General features: G+C 27.1%; 1 long non-coding RNA gene across 1 annotated transcript; it reads left to right on the top strand.

Annotated features, from left to right (window-relative positions):
• The first annotated feature begins 4697 nt into the window (after positions 1 to 4697).
• Positions 4698 to 5324, top strand: LOC104648865 (uncharacterized). The gene is made up of 2 exons (XR_742853.4): positions 4698 to 4821; positions 4932 to 5324. It is a non-coding gene; the product is annotated as an uncharacterized lncRNA (long non-coding RNA).
• The last annotated feature ends 676 nt before the right edge of the window (positions 5325 to 6000 follow it).

Below are 6000 nucleotides of genomic sequence, written 5' to 3'. Positions count from 1 at the left end.
ATAAGTTAATAAGCATGAAATATTTTTCATTTTTTTTTAATTCCTTCAACTCCCAAAACTAAAAGAAACAAATGACTTTAAAAAAATAAAATAAAAGATGAAGAAAAACAATGAAGGGAAGTGACATTTGATGTTTATTTGTGTTTTAGTGCAGTCAGGGGAAGGTGCTGGATAGGTTAAAATGTATTGAAAAAAAGATAAAATAGAGAAATTTCCAGAAAAAGTCACATGTTTATACATACATATATGATCGGTCTTTTGATTTTTTAAAAAAAAAAAAAAAAAACTAACGGAAGGATGAATATTACAATTTTGACATAGATAAGTAGGAATGTTTTTTATTCACTATTATAGCACAAAAATGTAATCTAAGTTTGACTAGTTTAAAAATATTTTTAATTAAAAATTTGAAAATAAAGCATCAATAGTTATGTCTTTAATATAGAGGATAGAATATATATTTTTAAGGGAAATAAGTATTTCTTTTTTCTTTTTTGGGAATTTAGGAGTCGCTATGATCTCTGTTATAGCTTGTACTTTTCGAGTAAGCATTTTGTGCGCACTAAATAAATTCCCCATCCTCCCCCACATTATATAATAGCTTGCAAATCACACAAAAAATATAAACTGCACTAGACAAGCCTTATACATACATCAGGTTAGACTCAGAAGACATTAAGGAGGAATCGATCCCAAATTATCCGTGTGAATAACATATTGAAAGTAGGAATAAATTTTTTTAAAATATATAATGTGATAAACTCACCAACTTTTGATAATAGAATGGGTGATAATGTAGGGATAGGTGATGGGGGTTTAGGGCAAGTAAACATGGGTTTAACATGTTTGTAGTACCTTTTAGGGAAAAATAAAAAATATCCCTTAATTTCGTTTTATTTTATTGATTGACTTGTATAGTTACGTTCTCAATTAAATTTAAATTATTTAAAAAAAATAATTGACGTAAATTGAGATAGTGAGTTATTTGATATCCTATGAGGGGTCATTATCCATTAGCCACGTGTCCCATTAATTACATTTACGCTAACTACTACTACGTCACCAGCCACTCACTCTCGCTGCTTCCCGTCCGTCCACCACTTCTTTCTTCGCCCCTATTATTCCATCAAATTACAACTTTATCCTAATTAATTTTATTGCTTAATTAGTTATTTACTTTTTCTTCTTTATAAATATTTATAAGAAATTATAAATTTAAAAATGTTCTTACTAATTTATCGTTTGATTTTTATACGATACAATTTTATTTACACTTTAAAATAATAATGAATTATAAACATAAAATAATAAAAAAATAATTTTATCATAACATTATAATTTAAATAAATTATTTTTATATATAAATAATTAATGTAAGACGGAGGAACTATGTAAAGGCTCAAAATGTTAACGTCAAAAAGACAAATGTGTGCATTAATAACATGTCTTTTCGTGCTGACCTGAGGCTATTTTGTATTAGAATATTTTTTATTTTTTTTATTAGACAATACTTTAATTTCAATATTGGAGCTCTAATAGAAAATGGAAGTTTACAACTACCTATAAAAGAAAATTATTGAAAAGAACTAAATTTACATTGATCCTCGTATAGTTATTAGGGAAAACAGTTAATAATTCCCCCAGAATAAAAATACTAATATTGTTATTATATTTTTTTTTCAATTTTCACCTATTTTTCAAGTTGATGATTTAATAGATCTTACTTTAAAAAATTAAGATACATAGAATCATCAAGAGAGATGTTAGTATCAAATAAATCAATATTTAGTAGATAAGCGATTGTAAATTGAAGATTTTGTTAGATATTTAAAATATTGTTGATATGATACAAATAATAATATTATGAAAGGAAAAAGTGTTGTGTAAATAACTTAAATTTAATAACGTACTAAAATTTCAACTAAAAAGGTAAAAACGCCAAAACAATCATATAGAACTATCAAAAGTAAAATTATTGATTGACAGATCAAAGAAGGAAAATGAGAAAATACAAACACTAGTAAAAGGGAGATTATAAGGATCAGACTTTCACAAAAATATAACTTTTTTTCTTCTTTTGAACTAGTTGCTACTTAGGTTTGAATCCCAAATTAATCTTTTTGATCCAATAATTAATTTTGCGACGTTAAAGATAATTGAAAGCTTTTAATTATATCATATTTTAAAATTTATAACACATAGCCAATAATTTATCTAAATATTTTCTCTCAAAAAAATTCTTCAAAAAAGTTTTCCCGCATTAAATCCTATAAGATGTTAAAAATAATATTTAAATTATGGTGATGCACTAATAAAAGATCTCGTGCTTGAGAGAAAAATTTATATATTTAGAAGATGAGTGAGAGATATTATTGTTAGTATTAGATTTGAAGGTAAGTAAGTTTTATATAAATAAGTACATGCCACGTATAATTGTTGTCATCAATTAAAAGGAAATGTTTGACCACTGGCTCCAATTTCTTCTTTTCATTCACTCTCTCTCTCTCTGGTAAAATAAAGAGGGAAAAAAATATAAAGTGACATGTTGAATTTATTCGGAATTTTCATTAAAAAAAATATGATTATGGGACGTTTTATTTATTTACTATATAATTTTAAATTGAAAAAAGAATTGAAAATATCCTTAAGGCATTAAAAATAGCTCAAAAATGCCTTCTTCCATCTATTGAATTAAAAATGTTCTTCCATCTACCTATTTGGATCAAAAATGTCGATAGAGTTAAATTTCAACCTAAAATACCTTTTCCTTTAACAGAAGCTGATGTGGCAAAAATAATTTTTAAAATTTCATGTGTTAGCATTATGATTATTGATCCACATGTAATTAGATCAATTTCGTTCTCAATCATATCGATCAATCCAAACTCATTCGTAAAAGACCCTACTCTTTCTTTCTTCATCTTCATCTTTCTTCCATAAAATTATTTGAAGGATTAACAAAATACTATCAAATTCTTTCGAAAAATTCAAATTTTTGAAAAAAGATTATAAAACATTCTATATATCATCATTCTCTCGATTTTTTTTTTAATTGACCTACTAATTTTGTGATAGTAAAGATAAGTGCAATTTAATTTGTATCTCAAAATGTATCAAAAGAATAAGTGAATTTGCTGAAATAGAATTAAAAAAAATTATACATTCAATCTTCCATGGAAGCAAGACACTCATCAAATCAAGTCATTTTTATCACATTTCAAAAAAAAAATGGAGCATCTAACAGTTGAGGAGGAGTTCAATCTCCAATTAGCTCATGAAAGAATTTGAATCATGTTCTTTTATTGAATGTTTTGATATTATTAGGCCAAAGTCATATGCGGCCACTCAAACTTGTTCCGATTATTCATTTAGACACTTCAACTAGACGTACTACCAATTGAACACTTCAACCATACTGAATTTGAACCATTTGAACATTTTTTCGAGAATAAACAAAAAATAGAGAATGTGTGAAATACACTCGTGCTGACATGTCAATTTGACCAATCAAATAATGACATGTGTTATTTTTTAATCCAAAAAATTATTTAAACATTATATTATAAAGTAAAAAAGATAAAAATTATTTTAAAGTAAAAAAAAAAAGAAAAAAAACAGTAAAACCTAAACAACTCTCTGCCTTCAACTGAACAAAACATACATTTCCTCTAACTCCATTAATGGCGACCCCCCCCCCCCCTTCCCTGTACAGTTCCATCTTTAACCCGATAAATTTTTTTTCATCAGCTTTTATTAATTATAACTTTTTACTTCATCTCGTTTTTTAGGTAGAGAAAGATGGGGAAAAGAATCTCTTTGAAAAATTTATAAATGAAACAAAATGCTAAGAATTTTGAAACCATTAGAACGGTGGGGGAAGAGGATAACCACTGATACTAAGAATTTTGAAATCATTAGAATGATGGCGGAAGAAGATAACCACTGGTGTATGAGTATGGGGGTTGGGGTGGGGTGGTGGGGTTGATAGAAATAGGGAAGAAGAACACAACTGTTCTTCTTCTTTTTTGTTAATTTTTTTTTAAAAAATTAACTTAGGGGTATAAATTAAGAGAAAAAAAATATATTATTTTTAATAAATTAACGCGCTCAGGGAAAGTGAATTACACGTTTTTTGCCATGTGAGCATTTTGTATCTAATAGGAATGACTTTTGAACAAATAAAGTGTTCAATTGGCACAAGGATTAGTTGAGGTGTCTAAATGAATTATGCGAACAACTTTGAGTTGCTGGAGATGACTTAGGCCATTTTATTAGTATTCCAAATAATTTTTTTTAGATGAAAGATGAAAAAAGTGGGAGATATGGGTTTGGATTTGGGTTAGGATTTTTAATGTGTATGATTATGAATTAAAGTGGATCTAATATGTGTGGATCAATAAAATAAAGAAAAATTACTTAAATACACTACTTTAATTATCTTAATAACCATTTATCCCAACTTATTTTAAAAATTTCAAAAATCCCTTATTCCCCCAATTCAAAAAAATATAAAAGATACATCAAGATTTTCCACCTTTTTTTCACCCAATTGGCAAGTTTTACTTTACCAAAAATTAAATCCTATTTTTAAGCTACCCACTTCCCCATTAACATCCCCAATTAAAATTTACCATATTAATTTTTATTCCTTTTCCTTTTTATTTCCCTACATTGTAGGTGTATAATTGTGTACTTTTAATTCCCCATTCCACACGTTTGCAGGTTAATTTTGAATTCCAGTTAAAATTTCATCCATATCTATTTGATATTCTAGGACTCTCTTTCCATCTACCAAATTTTCTCCTTCAGCTTATTCATCGTGTGAGTTTACTAATTTTTATTCCTTTTCTACTTTTAATTCCCCATTCCACTTGCAGGTAAATTTTGAATTCCCTTCAAATTTTCATCCATATCTATTTGTTATTTTGTAGGACTATCTTTCCATCTAACTAGATTTTCTCATTCATTCAATTCATCGTGTGAGTTTACAAATATCATGGAAGAGTGTGGTAATTTCAAATGTGTGTATGATTCTGATGATGAGCTGTGGGCTGAGAATAGATCTAAGCGATTGCATGACCCATTGTTGATGAAGAACAACAATGATGAGCCAAAGAAGAAGACTGAAGAAATCAAGAAAAAAAGGCCAAGAAAAGTTACATCAACTGTGTAACTTATTATACGTAGCTGGGACAGGATGAACAAGTTTATATGTTGTTTTGTGTTGAAGACAATTATCTTTTGTGTTTTTCTAAAAGCTTATTGGTATTACAATATTTTATTAGTTATGAATGTTATATTTTTTCAAGTTATTTTTTTAGAAACAGTTGTTGCTTTACAAATTTTTTAGTGTTTCATTTTAAGTTATTTTGACAGCTAATTTACAAACTGAAGTATATTACACTTAAGTTCTAATGTGTATGATACATTATTAAGTTTTTTTCACTTTATACAAATGATGTATATGATACATAAGTATAATATATACTTGAAAAAATATTGCAGTTATATTTTTAGCAACTTGAATTATATGAATGTATATGATACATCATATACATAAACAAACTTAACCCTGATTACTATTACAGTATAACGCACCACTAGAATGTACTATATCAAAATTACAGTTCATAAGGCTGTACACACTAAACATGTCGTACACATTTGAACAAGTCAAGTTTTAGGACACTAGAATAACTCATGATGGAGTATACACGAAAAATATAACATATTTTTCACTAAAATGAATGTATCTGATACATAACTGGTTACAAATAAGCCCAGCTTGAATTACTGTAAAACTGAAACCCAAACACTGTTGAATATAATATATCAAACTTATAACTCATAAGTATGTATATACGAATCATATAGTAAACAATTGAACAAATCAATTTTTTGTACACTTGAATATCTCAAAATACAATATACACGGAACACATAACATCTTTTCAATAATATTCATGTATATGATACATCACATACACAAACAAACTCCTA

The sequence above is a fragment of the Solanum lycopersicum genome, chromosome 8 (assembly GCF_036512215.1).
Source record: "Solanum lycopersicum chromosome 8, SLM_r2.1".
Classification (NCBI taxonomy): Eukaryota; Viridiplantae; Streptophyta; class Magnoliopsida; order Solanales; family Solanaceae; genus Solanum; species Solanum lycopersicum.
The sequence above is the reverse complement of the archived record's forward strand: the minus strand, read 5'-3'. Positions and strand labels throughout refer to the sequence as shown.